General features: G+C 40.0%; 1 pseudogene across 1 annotated transcript in view; it reads left to right on the top strand.

The window, feature by feature from the left end:
- Window positions 1-2990, top strand: part of LOC148146492 (Ig heavy chain C region-like) — a 28743-nt pseudogene extending 25753 nt beyond the window's left edge. Inside the window, exons 6-7 of the transcript XR_015760768.1 lie at window positions 1842-2150; window positions 2596-2990. The product of XR_015760768.1 is annotated as an Ig heavy chain C region-like (transcript). The remainder of the gene's footprint in view (window positions 1-1841; window positions 2151-2595) is intronic.
- The last annotated feature ends 14474 nt before the right edge of the window (window positions 2991-17464 follow it).

Raw genomic sequence — 17464 nt, 5'->3', positions numbered from 1 at the left:
CCCTGCACATCTTTGGACTGTGGGAGGAAACCGGAGCACCCGGAGGAAACCCACGCAGACACGGGGAGAACGTGCAAACTCCACACAGTCAGTCGCCTGAGGCGGGAATTGAACCCGGGTCTCTGGCGCTGTGAGGCAGCAGTGCTAACCACTGTGCCACCGTGCCGCCCACAAGTGCTGAATCCTTGCCTGGTAGCTGCTTCAAGGATAAGTTTGGGGTGGAGGGGGATATTGGAGAGATATCTGATTGAAACATAGAAAATACTGAGAGACTGAGGTCGAGTGAATGTGGAATAAGTGTTTGACTGGTAGGCGAGACTAGGACCCAAGGGCACAGTCTCAGGGTCAAAGGGGCACCGTTTCGAACTGAGATGGTGAGGAATTCTTTCAGCCAGAGGGTGATGAGTCTGTGGAACATGTTGCTGCCGAGGGCTGTGGAGGCCAGGCCATTGTGTGTATTCAAGCCAGAGATAGATCGGCTCTTGTTTGGTATGGGGAGAAGGCAGGAGAATGGCTTTAGCCCGAAATGTCGATTTTCCTGCTCGTCGGATGCTGCCTGACCTGCTGTGCTTTTCCAGCATCATTCTGATCTAAACTCTGGATTGGCCGAACAGCCTTATTCTGATGCTCTATCAAATTGACGTGGTTAAAATATGCAGTGACCCTGACTTGAAAATAAATCAAAATGCGTTCAATGCTTCATTCCCTGCTCAGGAATGACCTGTTTATTGGACATTGTACGACATCGATTTTTATCTGGTACTGAGCTCTTAAACTTCATTTATGGGATCAGACCACAGACCAAGTGGGTATCACATTTGATGAACTGGGATAAACGTGATCTCACTGAGCTTCTTTAAGATGCTCTCTGTAATTAGTGGATGAGGCAGGAGAATAAATTCTGGTGGGAATGCTACAATAGGGATGAATGAACTAGGAACTCGAGACAGGCTGATTTAGCCTGGTTTGGGGTGGCGATGTTTACACAGTGAGTAGTGGATGTCTATAAAATTAGTGACATTTCCATCGCGTTTGTAGATTAATTTCAGACGCTTTTGTTTGTTTATTTTCTCTCCTGCTCTATGAAGAAATTAAAAAATGCAGCTTGGTAAATAAAGTGAAAGTACAGACCAGTTATGAACTAACTGAATGGAGGGAAAGACTTAAGGAGATGGGTGTCCTTCTCGATATCCAATGCTGTACTCAATGTCTTGTTTTCAGATCTATTCCAAACACAGCCCACGAGGAACAATGACATAAATTAGAGAATGACATCACACCAATAACGCAAAGTATTTTTAATCATGTTAAATATAATGAACAGAATTTCCATGGCTGTTCACTGCTTCTGTAACACTTTAGAACTCTGCAAAGAGAATAATTATTATTTATTATAATCTGTCCAAAATTTGGGATTTGATTTGGCAGTCAGTGTGACCAGCAGCACTTGCACCTAAAGATTATGAACATGGAAATGAACTCATTATATTCAGATTACTCTTGTCACAAGTATCAATGGATGGTCTTAGGTGAGAGACAAACTCTGAAAGAAAGGTCATTCCATGGGTTACATGATGGTATCTTTGAAGATTTTACTTTTTTCACAGGTTTCACTTGTTACAAAGCCAGTGTTCTTTCGGAATAATTACACAGGGTATGTTATAGGTAATCACAAATGTTTCACAGATCAAAATACATCAACAATAGTAAGCATCGTTTCAGCAATAGTTGGAGTTGCCATTTTGAAGGTGGTGTCTTCACCCTGTGAAGGAGTAATCTGAAGATTGGCTGTTTGTATCAGAAATGGGCATTTTTCATTGACTTTGATTTTTGTTTCATAGAAGATACCGAGTGCCACCCTAACACCGTTAAAATCCTCCCACCACCAGTAGAACAAGTCTTACTGGAGGCGACGGTGACATTAACCTGCATTGTGTCCAATCTTCCTTCTGGAGTCAATGTGACCTGGAAACAAGAAAAGACGCCTCTGAAATCAGAGATTGCTGAGCAGCCTGGACAGAATCCCGACAGCGTGATCAGCAAATTAGACATTTCTACTGAAGCCTGGCTGATTGGCGTTACTTTTGAATGTGTGGTGTACCATCAGAATCTAACGACTCCGCTGAGAGACTCCATCCACAAGGAGAAAGGTGAGCGGTGAGATTAAAGCACAAAGGATCCCATGTGTAATCCAGATCCAGTAACATCAATGACAGGCTTTGATTGGTAATGAACCAACACCGTTGGGGGCATTAATGATGCATCTGATAGCTAAGTAGCTGATTCAGAAAATGATGGACCAAAGGATATTGTATTCTGATTAAGTCAGATAAGGTGGGAAGAAGCCTGGGTTGTGACGTCACCATCAGCAATGACAAATGGACAGAATGCTCTTGTTGTGGGTTGGAAACTTGGAGACAACTTTCACATTAAACTTCCCTTTTTTTACTGAACTGTATGCGTACCATTCTGCTCCTTTAGAAATCGAAAGTGAATAAATCCCAATTAAACAGGCGTATTATAATATTTAGTGAAATTGTGATATTGGTTCAGGATTTTTTTGGTTGATTTATATTTGTCTCAAATATTCTGCAGTGATTAATCCGCTGGAGCCATCAGTGTCGGTCCTCCTGCCACCAACAGAAGAAATCTCCGCTCAGAGGTTTCTCTCCCTCACCTGTTTAGTGAGAGGTTTCTCTCCCCGAGAGATCTTCATCAAGTGGACAAACAATGACAAGCCGGTGAATCCCAGTAACTACAAGAACAGCGAGGTGATGGCGGAGAGTGACAACACCTCCTTCTTCATCTACAGCCTGTTATCCATTACAGCGGAGGAGTGGGCCAGCGGTGCTTCTTACTCCTGTGTGGTGGGACATGAAGCGATTCCATTGAAGATCATCAACAGAACAGTCGATAAATCCAGCGGTAAAAAACCGAGTTTTGTAAACATTTCACTTGCACTGATGGACACTGTTAATTCATGTCAATAAAAATCTCAAAGTTGCATTTAATAATTCAACAGAAGTAATGAAGTGTTTTTTTTTCCTCCAGTTGTGAGTTAAATACTGAATTAGTTGTTTCCCACTCTGACTTACATTCCATCTGTGTAGTTAAAGTGGATTATTAACAGGTCTAGAACGAGTGTCTTGTGCAGTTAATGTTCTCTGCTCAGATACACCCTGGGTCAGAGATAGAGTAAAGCTCACTCATTGCAGGATTCCGCCAAGAACGTTATCCATCCGAAATCCCTCTGTGACAAAATCTGACAATGTCCATTTTATGTCAAGGGTAGGGCACGAGTTTTGAACTTGATGTTTTTGATTCCCCCAATTGGACATTCTTACAAAATTCATGTCAGTTTTAAAGTGTCAAATTGCACCAATTGGAAATGTAAATTTAAGACACTTTAAAATTAAATTTGATTGGAACATACCAATCGTAAAGAGTGCAGAACAGTTTGAATGTAACCTTTGTTTCTGGGGAACTGCCAGGGATCTTGCGCCAGCGCATGAGTTGACAGAATGTATCTTCACTTTTACACCAAAGAGAATCAACAGATAAGTTGTTGTGGAGCAAGAGGGGAGGGGAACGATGAATGGTCTGTCCTCTTGCTCCCTGTGCAGAGTTTTCATGGTGCATGTCCTCTGTAACGTAACCCAGTTGTTAACAGGGACAGTCAACTTCTTGCTTACTGTCCAAAGATTTAACATTTCCATCCAAAACAATACCTTTGAAGCATGTTAGACACGCTTGGCTCTGTTAACAAATGATTAACATTGATTCCCATAATCCAAAACTGGTGTTTGCATCGTCCCAGTTTGAATTCCATAGTTTTGTCTCAGTTTTCTGGAGCACATGGGATCAATTCTGGTATTCGAATACCTGATATCATTTTGTTTCACATACAGAACACAAGTAGACATTTTCTAATAAACATATTCAGAAATGTTATCTCTGGAGCAGTGGGGATTTGAACTCACGCCTTTTCTCTCAGAGACAGAAGTTCTATCACTGCAACAGAAGAGTTGCTCATAAAACGCTTATCTCTGCACGACGATGGGAAATGTTTCCTGTAACACCAAGGTCAAATCTAATTATGAGCAATGCATTAAAATTAGAACAATATATTAGAATAATGAAAATTGCAGTCTGGTATAAGAACAGATACAGAGAGATGATCGCAAATACACACGTAATGACACATATACGGGCTCTCACCTAAAGACACATATTTATGTGCACACTCCAATGTGCATATAGATAAGATGTCACACACGCATACTCGCACAGAGCCACACATGCAAGTGGTACTTGAACACCCACCTCTGCTCATACAAAAACTCACATACACCGAAAGAAAATCATTTGTACAAATGAACAGGAGTACTCACACATAACCATGAGAAACATCGACACACGGTAACACACAAATGGGCATGAATACATATACATTCATACAGCACAATGCGTACAGACATACACACATGAACACACAGATACAAAATCTGAAAAATGTCCTCCCACATGTCAACTCACACAGGCACGTAGGTGCACAGAGATAAACATTAATATTATTATTTTCCCATTTTCAGAATCACAAACATACGATGACAGAGGCAGCTTAATTAGTTATTATTAAACCACATTGATCAGCATGTATACAATATCACACGAACACACAAATTCAGAGTCTCACATGCAGACACACAAGTGCATAGATGAACAAATAGACGGGCGTTTATTAAATAAGGATAATGGGCACAAGGATCAGCAAGCATCCACAAACAATAGCACAAACAAGCTGATCAGGAGATGGTTTGGGAAAGATTGCCACACAAGCAAACATCATCATCTAAATATAAGCATCCATCAAAACATAACATTGCATGCTAACATTTATTAAGCATAAACATGAAAATAACCCAGTGTAGGTAGGATCTGAAACTGGCACATAAGCACACATTTTAGATAGCACTCATGAAAAGTGAACACTCACAAAGACATTACAAGATAAGCATAGGCAGCAACGAAGTGGCATATCAGCATGATGATCTTACACAATGTGAAAAGACCAAAATTAAGGTGCACAAACACATGAGCACACCAGCAGTAAAGGAAAAGGAATATGTTTATTCATGCACAGACTCCAACATGGGCTAGAGTGAAGTAAGAGACTCTTATAACCACATACACAAACATTAAAGGAAAGCCAAACACACCAAGCAGTAGATCAAATAAATTAAGGGACACACGTACAAAAACATTTTCCTAAATATACAGATCCTTCAAACAAAAATATGAAGCAATGTCCTGACTGTGATGTCACTTATATTCATGATTTGCCAAGCAATTGGTCATCAATACAAAAGACGAGAATCACATTTGAACTTTTATTCAGTGATGGCCACAATTTTCAACTAAAGTGCTGTCACAGCCTATATTTAAAATATAATGATATAATTAAAATCATCATTCGTAATAAGCATTCCTCAAATAATAATATCCTTAAATAATAGATGAAAAGAAAAATAATTTAAAACGTTCTGACATGGACAATGAAGAAAGAACATGTGCAGTTAGTATTTGTAATTTCTTGCTGAGTCAATAACGCACTCATAGATACAGATAAGAGTCACACTTGAGAAATCCCTGACTGCTTTATGAAGATGTAATGGTCTCCAATTACATGACTTGGATGCAGATAGATCGATCTGGATCAATAAACAATCTCAATGCGTTCTCTCGGCTTTATATTCATAGATTCAATAGATCGCACCTGGATTGAAGACTATGAGGATGATAACAGCAACATCTGGACAACTGCTTCCACGTTCATCACCTTGTTCTTCCTGAGTATTTTCTACAGCGCTGCCGTCACTCTGGTGAAGGTGAGAATAATCACATCTTTCTTCACGCCAAGCAGCCCAATATGTTTTGTGAAATCTCTAAGTGTGCCATTCAATAAACATTAAATCTGAAAGTCCCTGATCATAAACATCTGCATCATTGCTTTCTCTCTCTTTTCCAGGTTAAGTGAATGAGTTGTGGACCCCTTTGATTTTCCTGATCTGCTGATCAAGGTCTCTGAATTCCCAATCTCCAATCTGTCCTGTTGCAGACTCTAACAGTGAGATTACTTCAGTTTATCAACCTGTAACTGAGACAATTATTGATGGATTTTCCTTCTTACTTTGATATCTTTGAGATGGTTGTGGTTGGAAGAATTTGTAGCTTCCCAGTTGTTTGAAGCCCGTTTGTTTTGTTTTTATTTGTTCCTTACTCAGAATGGTTGCCTACCCTTTCTGATGAGCCTTTGTGACTTGTGACTGTTACTGATGTATGAAAATTCCCAGCTCACAGCGCATGTGTTCTCGTCTCAATGCGGCATCCAGCCATTATATTCACTTCTGTTAGCTTTTACATCAATCTTTTGGATAAAAATGCTTTTTGAAATGGTTAATAAATCTCGAATGAATATGCACTAACCTTGAGTTTGCTTAATTCTTTCTTCAAGGCCAGTCAGTAATAATACATTTTCCCACATCCTACTCCTTTCCCAGCCAAATACTTTCGCTTGTTCTGTTTGGTTGTGTTACATCCAGTTATTTAGTTTAATGCTGCGCTACCATGCAGCCCACTAATGTAAATACATCTTTCACACGATATGCCTGATGGAACACTCCAGAGGCAGAAAGATTAGAGAACATTTCCCTTATGCACCAAGGGTCACGGCCTCGGGTCACCTCATGATAATTTTATAGGCTCCACCAGAAGCCGAAAAAAGGCAGACAACGGAGTTTGAAAGTTTACTCTACACTGTCTAAACTAAAAGTACTCCCAATGTCAGGGAAGCCTGGGTTAGTAATGCAGAAATCGCCACCTAAAGCGCCCAACGAAACATTCATCAGCCAAAAATGTCAACGTTCAGTCAGTTATTCAGACACAACACGTGCACAATCCAAGGGTGGATTTTCAGAGCTGGAGTTTTTCTCACACATAAATCTCATGGAGCACAATTCCTGGGATCTACTTGACACACCATACCTGTCAAATCCCAGGAAATGAGACAGAGATCTGTCTGATACAGGGATATTACTGAACAGCAACCCTCAAAAATAATAAATCAGAGGTCGCTGTGATCAGGCAAGGCACAGCTCATGAGTACCTGAAATATTCAGCCATTGAGATCTATATGACGCAAGACGGAATTGAGAACCAATCATAGCAACTGGTCACAGAGTCTGGAGACTATCAGCAGAGGAGAACAGTCCCAATTTCTCAGAGTTGGTGAGGTGTATCATCCCGGGAATAGTGTTGTGAATCAGTCACGCACCCAATCTCATAACTTTGCATTTTTTTCAAAAACGTGGCACCTGAAACTAGATGCAACATTCCAGGTGAGACAAGAGACTGTTTTATTTCAGTTTAACATAATTGCTGTGTGTTTGTTCTCTACAGCGTAGGGTGATGAAGTCGGGTTTATTTGCTCTTCTGTCCTTGTGTCATGGTACATTCCCTGATTTGTGCACATACACACGGGGGATCCTCTGCTCCTGCACCCCTTTGGGTTTACCCCCTTACTATTGTATGTTCCCCTGAGTTCATCACAAAACAAAGATGCACGTCACCCCTCCCTGAGACTGAGATCTATCTGACACACCGATATTAATGAATAACAATCCTCAATAATTATAAATCACAGGAAGATTTCGATCAGGGAAGGCAGAGATTAGAAGTTCTGGAAACCCTGCTGCTTTCCATGTCCTTTCCCACAAGCCGTCTGTCAAGCTTTGAAGCTCTTAGCTGTTCTTCCAATATCCTAACATTTTATTTTAAATTGCTATTAATATTTTTCTGTAATTTTGCATTATAGATCAAAGCACAGGTTGAACCAACAAGGACTCCAAACACTGAACTCTGAGAACGTACACGATAAGGCAACCTACATTCTGAAACGGCAAACACCCGTTAACAAATGGTTAACAAGTTCAAAACAGCGGCTGAGATTAATTTGAACTCATCAAATAAAAGGAAAGTAATCTGGAGGTAGAGCGGTGTAGGCAAGACCTGGGCAGACAGAATGGAGTTCGTTTCTAAAATTCTTGTTTCTATCCAGAATTTTCCTTCCACACAATGTAACCGTTTATTTCCCATCACCCAAGTCACCCATAGTATCGTTATTTTCAGCTACTAACCATCACCAATAAATTGAATAATTAATGTTCAAAGCCCCTCCCATCATCAAAGGTACGGCAGAAGTTGGAAGAGCTCGAAGGAGATTGGAGTCAATTTTTCTTGTGGCGAAACATTACTACTGTTCTAACACAAGGGATTTCTGAGGGATGGTCGAGTGAAGCTATGTGGATGGAACTCAGAAATAAGAAAAGCATGATTACTTTTATGCGATTGTAATAGTCCCCCCGGTAGTCAGAGTGAAATTCAGTAGCAAATATGTCGAAAGATCTTATTTATATGTAAGAATAATAGGATTGGAATAATAGCAAATTTTAACCTTCCAAACATAAAGTGGGACAGCCATGGTCTTAAGAGCTTGGATGGTGAGGAATTTGGTAAGTGCTAAAGTCAATTTTCTTCATTAATATGCAGATGTAACTATCACAGAAGGAGCAAACCTGACCTACTCTTGTGATATAAGGCAGGGCAAGTGACTGAATGGTTAGTAGGGGAGCGTTTTGGGGCCGGGGTCATAATTCGATTAGTTGTAAAATATTTATGGAAAGGATTGGCATTATATATAAGTTAAAGTTCTTAATTGGACGAGGGCAAATTTTGATAGTATGAGACAAAAACTTTCAAGGGTTGATTGGAGTAGACTGTTTGCAGCTCAAGGGACGGCCGGCAAGAGTGAGGCTTTCAGAAGTGAGATGTCGAGAGTTTGGAGGCGTGATGTTCCTGTTGGTGTGAAGATAAGGCTGGTAAGAGGAGGGAACACTGGAGGAATAACGATATTGAGGCTCTGGTTCAGATTAAGAATGAATCGTATATTAGATGTAGAGAAATGAGATCAAATGAATCCCGAAGAGTACAAGAAGTGCAGGGACATTGTAAAGAGGGAAATGAGGAGGGCAAGAAAGGAAAATGTGATAACCTTGGGAGATAATGTTAAAGATAATCCAAAGAGATTCGACTAGTACATTAAGAGCAAAGGGGTAGATCATAGAGTCATAGAGATGTACAACTTGGAAACAAATCTTTCAGTCTCACTTGCCCATGCTGACCAGATATCCTAAACTAATCTAGTCCCATTTGCCAGTACTTGGCCCATATCCTTCTAAACCCTCCTATTCATCTACACACTCAGATGCCTTTAAAATGTTGAAATTGCACCAGCCTCCACTGCTTCCTGCGGCAGTTCATTCCATACACACCATCCCCTGCATGAAAAAGTTACTCCTTAGGTACTTTCAACTTTTTCCCCTCTCACTCTAAACCTATACTCACGAGGTTTAGATGAGACTCCACCCACCCCAGAGAAAACGACCTTGACTATTCACTGTATCCATGCCTCTGATGATTTTATAAACCTTTATAAAGTCACCCCTCAGCGTCCAACGCTCCAGGGAAATCAGCCCCAGCTCATTCAGCCTCTCCCTGTATAACTCTACATGGCTGTGAATATGTATAAGCCGAGAGAGATGTTTTCATAAATCATGTTACATTTTATATAAACGCTGTTTTTTTTATTATCATTTAGCTTAAAATGGAGGATGGGTGCCTTTTCAATTTCATACCAGTAGCACAGAAAGACCTGGGGAAATAAACTGCACCAAAAAAGAAATGGACAAAAGTGATTGCACTACGGATAATCTCACCATATCATTCGTGTAAAAAATAATTTCCTGTTTTGACCTTGTGTGCTGTTGTGCTGTTCACTTCTCTCTTGACAGTTCTAAAATTATGAAAGGTTTTGAAAACAGAAGGTACAGAGAAAACATTTCACTACGGGGTAGAACGTAACTAGAGACTGTCAATATAAGACAGTACCTCAAGAAATCCAAAAGGGAATTCAGAAGAAACCTCTTCACTGAAAGAATGATGACAACGGGGAATATGTGACCAGTCGGAATAGTAGAAATCAATTGTTTCGATGTATTTCAAGGCGAGCACTTTGAAGGGATGGGAATAGAGAATTACAATGGGCCATTTAGATGAGGAAAGATGTGAAACACCTTGAGTGGAACATAAGCGCTGGCATGAACTGATTGTGCCAAATGGTCTGTTTTTCCTCTGTAATCCTATGTAGAAAATCACCATTGTATGAAACAAAAAGTGTATTAAGAACATCGAGAAGAATTATAAAGTTTCTCACAAAAAAAGTCTCAAGTATTCAGCACTGAATGTAAATGATTTTATCACATGGCCACACTTCACTATTTGCTTGATAGCACTGAAAAAGCAATAATCACAGTACTCTTATTAGGAGTAGGAGTAACCCAGTGTCCATGCTCCAATTGGGGGATCCTAATGACTTATTAATGGTCTCAGTAGGACCTGCCAACCTGGTCCTGGGAATGTTGTGAACACTCTAGCCCTCACAGCTTCTTTCACTCACTTACTCTGATTTCCAATTCCCGTAATGATCGCCACCATGGACAGGAGACTGTTCCAGTATGCAGATGGGATGCCCTGTTATGAGCCATAAGGTACTTCATTAGGAGGGACATCCTGCAGGCATGTCTCTAGGATGCAGGAGGAGGTCTCCCACACAATGGAGGACCCACCTACTGCTAACAAACTGCCAGCATTGGCGGGAACAGACTCTACATTGACCACCTGAGTGGCCATCCTTTCCCTAATTTGGGATCAATAAAATACTACGGAGGTGGAAATATGAGAGCCACTGAAACTCCTTCCTTCCCTTATTATTATCCACCTAATGACCTGCCGCCTGTCCCTAGAGGGCTTACAGAACCCAGTCCCATTCCAATATTCAAGAACATGAAGAGCTGGCAAACTGGTCAAAATTGATAAAGCTTAACACAAACAGTCTTGTCCTGAGTGTAAAATTCTTAAGTGTAACTTGAGATGAGTTCAATAAAAATGGCAGAAGTACAGAAACAACCACTTCCATCCATCAGAAACAAATTTCTATGAATGGGAACGGGTGTTCCGCTATTTGGAATGGAGCAGTGCATTTGAAACGTTAATGTGGAGCAGCAATGTTATATGATGGATGTGTGCACAGTTTGAAGCTGTTTGCAGATTCAGTTTTGCGAAAGCTTTGGCAGATACATTCCAATTAGAATCAATTAAATCTGCCAAAGTGGACATTAAATACTCACACATATGAGATGCTTTAACATAGAACATAGAAAAGTTCAGCACAGAACAGGCCCATTGGCCCACGATGGTGTGCCGAGGTTTAATCCAAATGTAAAATATAATAACAACCTGCACACCCCTCAACTCACTGATAAACATGTGCATGTCCAGCAGTCGCTTATAAGTCCCTAATGACTCTGCTTCCACCACCACCACCACTGGCAATGCATTCCATGCATTCACAACTCTCTACGAAAAGAACCTACCTCTGACGTCTCCTCTATACCTTTCTACTAATATCTTAAATATAAATCCCTTTGTACCAGTCAATCCTGCACTGGAGAAAAGTGTCTAGCTATTGACTTTATCTATTCCTCTCATTATCTTGTATACCTCAATCAGGTCTCCTCTTTTCCTCCTTCTCTCCAGAGAGAAACGTCTGAGCTTATTCCAACTTTCTTCATAAGGCAAGCCCTCCAGTCCAGACAGCATTCTAGTAAACCTTCTTTGAATGCTCTCCAAAGCCTCTACATCTTTCTTACAGTAGGGCGACCAGAACTGGACACAATATTCCAAGTGTGGTCTCACCAGGGACTTGTAGAGCTGTCGCAAAACCTCGTGACTCTCAAACTCGATCCCCCTGTTAATGAAAGCCAAAACACCAAATGCTTTCTTAACAACCCTATCCATTTGTGTGGCAATTTTGAGGGATCTATGTACTGCACACCCAGATCCCTCTGTTCCTCCACACTGCCAAGAATCCTGTCTTTAACCCTATGTTTATTCGAGTTCGACCTTCCAAACTAGAAAAGGATGCACCAAATGCCAAACAGGGGAAATTTATTGGCATGTATCAGAAGAGTAAGGACCAAGAACAAAAACATGAAACCGGCTTTTAAGCAAGCTTTCAAAGAGAGAATGAGTACCAGAGGGCATCTGAGGAAGTTTATCAGTAAAGTACAGCTAATTAAGGGGGCTTGGCCATACTCATGGACAAAAAGATATAAAGCAATCAGAGAACCAAAGAACAGAGTGTGTATATAAGGGGTACAAGAGACAGCGTGGATCAAGGCTTTGAAGAATTTAGAGATAGACATAAGTTTAAACTCAACACATTAGATGATAATGAGCCACTTCAGATCTCAGTCCTTTCTCTATAAGCACAAGTTGAAGTTTACCAGTCTTGTCCAGGCCAGCAGTAAATGGGATTTTTATTTGCACTGTGCACATCTCCTGATTTCACAAGATATCTTAGTTTTGTAAATGCAATAGAATGCATTTTGCACCGTTTCAGCAATTCATTAAATAGAAATTGACTAAAGTAAACAACTTTCCAAAGCTGCCTTTCAACAGCCAGACTGATACAATATTCAAAGAGGATCTTCATGAACAAAGTGGGCTTGTCAGGGGGTTAAATCATTTCAAATTCGAAAACTAGATTCCATTTTAATCATATCAGCTGGATGTTGGATACTCCATTAACAAAAGGTTCTCAAATTCAAACGATTGTTTGCAAATACAGAAATATTTTGACATAAAGGGAAACAGCATTTTATACTGAACAAGAAAAGAGTTCTGATGCTTTGGAAAGTGCACAATGATTGATCGAGATGTTCCCAATGGAAAAATGGCCTGGTCAGATGGTGATGGACAGTTGGCAACTGAACTTTGTTATGTTTTCAATTGGCAGGTTGCCTAAGTGGTCAAGGTATTGTCATGCCAAATGAGGCAGAGAATGGCCATCACCAATTTAGTCGAATCACAACAAGCATTGGCAGTTAACTGCCAACCATCACCTGGTCCACTTTCCATGCCTTTACCAATCAGCACTCATTACCCAAATAGATTAAATGCTTTCTCCCTTTCCATTGGAATTCTTGAGAGTGTCCTGATAAGTATAATATTAAAGACTTAAATAAAAAAACTTTATTTTCATCAATACTCAAATTTCCATGTTGTACCAGCTGGCAGAGGTGAAACTTAACTATAATGTATCAGGCCTACAATGAACTTGTAAAGTTCGGCTCTGGTCTCAGAGGAAAACCAGCAACGATGTCCTTGTGGAGACATTACTTTGCCTTTGATCCTATACAACAACAATTTCAAAGCCATTGAGGAACAGAAATAAATAGAAACAAACCACATGCACATACACACATCACACTATTATTTAAAGTAATAGAGAGAAATTCTGCACTAATAGAAAACCTAATTGTCATTCTGAATACTGAATGTGGCACCAAAAGCACCTTTGTGATAATGACAGTTTGAAAATCTAGCCCATATTGGTTTGCAGCAGTTGAAGAATTAGTCATTCTATTATGAATCCCGGTTAGTTCCGACACCAGTATATGACCATAGATTCAGATTGTTTTTAAAGGCAGATATCAATATGAAGTTACACAGTGGCAGGAGCACGGCTATCCTATGGACAGCACTAAAGAGATCTCACACACATTGGCCCTTTAATAAAGAAATGGGGCAAACCTCAGAGATAGGGAAATGTAAATAAAGGAATCACTATCAAGATTTCATCCAATTTGATAGTAACTGATACCTGATCACCAAATTCAGCTGCCACTTGAAAGGATGAAAGAAGCCCCATAAGGAGAACTCCAAATTTCACTTGATTCTGTGTCACATTATCGCAAGAGAGCTTTGTAGTTGTCTTCTAGCAGATATCATTTTTTTCCACAAACCACAGAGATCAGAACCGAATAGTGTAGAACCACATCATAATTCACCTTGAGAAACTGTGTCAGTGGGTGTTTGGGTTTGCAGTGCCTCTGTGATCTGAGCTTCGGCCCCAACCTCTCGCAGGTCACGAGGTTTCTTGATAAGTTGCAGTTCCAGTCAGTTTCTATTTCATCATTGTCCCAGATTATAGAGGTTTCAGAATCAGTGAGTTCACCAGTATAGCGCATTGGTTAAAACAGCAGTGGCTCCACTGAAAAGGCTTTTAAATCTTGAGGTTCATGGACAGCACATAGTTATCCATGTTAACAGATGTAATCACAATTAACAACATTATATTTGATCTGCTATATTTCCCATTACTGATTGCAATGAATCTATCTCATGGGATATAGAAACTCACCAATGTGAGTAAAAACCTCTTAAAGTTTGGAAAAGCCCAGGCTATTGACTTAAGAGAATAAACTCCATACAATAATGCAACAAAGAAAAGCAGATTGAAGTCAAATGATGCACAGGTTTGATTGAGAGGAAAATCCTCTCTACCCTAGCAGAGTAGAACAGTTGCGCATTTATATAACATCTTAATGCCACCTCAGAGTATCCTAAACATCTCTTTCCAGATCTCTGAAACAAGTGCAGAACCCCTGGGGCCTTTGTCAACTACATACTATCAAACCCAGGGAATCATAGACGGAAATATCAGCATGTTCCCATGTAACAGTTTAAAATGTGTTTAACACCTCCGTTCGAGTAACTAGCAAAATGTTTTCGAGGTATGAACAGTAAATGAGAATATGTCACTTGGCTCTTAGAGCCTGTTCCACCATTCATTAAGATCCTGACTGACCCGATATTAACAAGCTTATAAAACATTCCGCTGACAATATCCCACTTTAGCTTCTCTCATTCTATCATTTAATATATTCCACTACATATCTATTCTAATCTGAAGAATAATTTTCCTGCCGTTAGTCACTGTTCCACACTGTACTCCTTTCCTCATTCTCGAATTTAAAGAGCCTGCAATGCTTTTCCTCCGCCTATTCTTTAGACAAGATAAAATAGATTGCAACAGACTCCACTGTTTGCTTGTACTTGACACAATGAGAACTATTGAAATATTTCCAAACACTCCTTTGGTGAAAAATATAATTTGTCTTAATCCTTTAAAACTGGTTCAGTTCGTTTTATATTTGCATTGAATGGTATTTCAGTTTGATCCAGATGTTAGTACAAAGTGAAATGTTAAAGCACTGAGCTTTGTCTCATTCTCCTTTGGTGGAAGTTGGAAAGGAGCGCTTTCTTACAACAGAAGGTCAAGAGAGTGAAAAATGAACAGCCAAGTTGAGTAATAATACATGCAGGTTCTGACAAAGCCAATTTTCAATCAGATATACTCTATACAACAACCGAAGTACTTTTGATCATGTAGTCACATGTCAGAAATGTGATATCTAATTTGTGTACCGTGAGAAAAGCAGGAAGGAGATGATGACCAGATGGTCTGCTCATCGGGATTGAGCAATAAATATTGGCCGGGACACCAGATATAATCTCACTTTAATTCAAAGTAATAAGGGTCCCTTTAGAGGGCAGAGTGGCTTTGGTTTAATGCCTCATATACGTCTGATGAGCAGGATTATCTCAGGATTGCATTGCCGTGGCAGTATCAATTAGTATCAATTGCATCAATTCTGTATGAGATGCAAAACAGACCTCTGATGATAGTCTCCCTTCCCTTGGTCAGTTGGCTTAAGTTCCTAAATTAGATTTAGTAGACTTGGATTCCTGTCCCACCTACTCCAGAGGTGTGTCATACATCGCTGAACATTTTAATTTAAAAAAAAGCAAAACCTCTCAAGCAATGGGCTGTTATCATTTGGAAAGTGTAATATGTGTAATTAGGAATCAGCACTTTGGGTCACCTTTGCTGATTCCCTGTGTGTTCTACTGGAGTCAGTAATTTCTATCAGTGTACACCGTTAAAGCTATAAAAAGTTCTCTAATATCTCTCCTCAGTAGGTCATTCTTCCCTTTTGAATATGGGCAGTGAGCACTCAGTCCTATCTCTTTATTAGCAACAAATGGCTACCTTGCTTCCAGCTTGCTGTCAGCAAGAGGTTAACTTGCACTGTCAAAGTATGGCAATACAGAGAACAACCCTCCCCATACATGACCCAGGCGAAGATCACAAGATGCAGCACAAGCCAGTGTTTATGTCCAGAATTAGATAACCAGGAAGGATGTTCTCCACGGCTGGGGAGTCCCGAACCAGGGCTCACGGTCTAAGGAGACTGGCTCGGGCATTTTGGACTAAAATGAGGAAACTTTTCTTCACCCTGACAGTGGCGACTCTTTGGAATTCACTGTCATAGAAATTGATTGAGTCCAAAACATAATAGATTTTTTTTCGGACTAAAGGGATCAAAGAATAATGGAACAGAATACTGAGTTGGATAATCAGCCATCATCATTTTGAACAGCAGCGCATGCTTAAGGTGCTGAATGGCTTACTGCTCCACCTATTTCTGTGACCATTCTGTGGCTTGAAGAGATGTATTCTGTTCGAAAGCTAATCAAGATAATTGTGAATTAGACATTCCTCAAATTAATTTGAACAGCGAGGAAGTTCTGGAAAACTGGAATAAACTGCTGAGTTACCTTCCAGATGAAAATCGAAATGACCTGAAAGAGTTGGTATAATCACATGGGGAGATATGTGGGAATAACCTGGGAATTACTAATCTCACTACACATAATATTGATTGAGGAAATGCTGTTTCAATCAAGCAACATCCTACAGACTTAAACTTTGAAGGTTGGCACAGGTTCAGAAAGAGACTGAACACATGCTGAAGCATAACATGGTCGTACATTGGATCAAACTTACTTTTTGACTGTCACTTTCTTTTCTCGTGAACTTAAATTGTCAACTTCCTCAGAATTTGGACAGAGTTTGGACTCCGTGTTTGTTTCTCAGCTTCAATTGAACGTAAGGACAAATTAAGACACTTCAGGCAAGCACTTTCAACTACAAATAAAGAGCCAGCTTGATTTAGCACTTGGGGCAAATGGGATCGAATGTTATGGGGAGAAAGCATGATTAGGCTATTGAGTTGGACAATCAGCCATGATCGTGATGAATGGCAGAGCAAGCTCGAAAGATTGCATGGCCTCCTCCTGCTCCTATTTTCTACGTTTCTAAACCGGCTTAAATACCCAAGAAAACTGAAGATTCAGAATTATAAACCGTCATCAGATGATTTAGGTAAACAGGCTACACATTAGATTTTCTAGTCAGCATATAGAGTTAGTCCATATGATTCCCCAGTATTGTTGCTTGAGGCTGAGATTACAGTTCATTAGAAGCTTTCCCACCACTAAGATGAATCTGGTTGCTGGATTTATCCAGACAAGTTTGATCAAAAATATTTTAAATGTTGTGATTCTCCAGTCTCTGATTCCATGCCTCTATTTGAACAGG

Source organism: Chiloscyllium plagiosum, unplaced genomic scaffold (genome assembly GCF_037043375.1).
Source record: "Chiloscyllium plagiosum isolate Xiang-an unplaced genomic scaffold, Cpla_swu_hap1 HiC_scaffold_21, whole genome shotgun sequence".
In the NCBI taxonomy this organism is placed as follows: Eukaryota; Metazoa; Chordata; class Chondrichthyes; order Orectolobiformes; family Hemiscylliidae; genus Chiloscyllium; species Chiloscyllium plagiosum.
The sequence above is the reverse complement of the archived record's forward strand: the minus strand, read 5'-3'. Positions and strand labels throughout refer to the sequence as shown.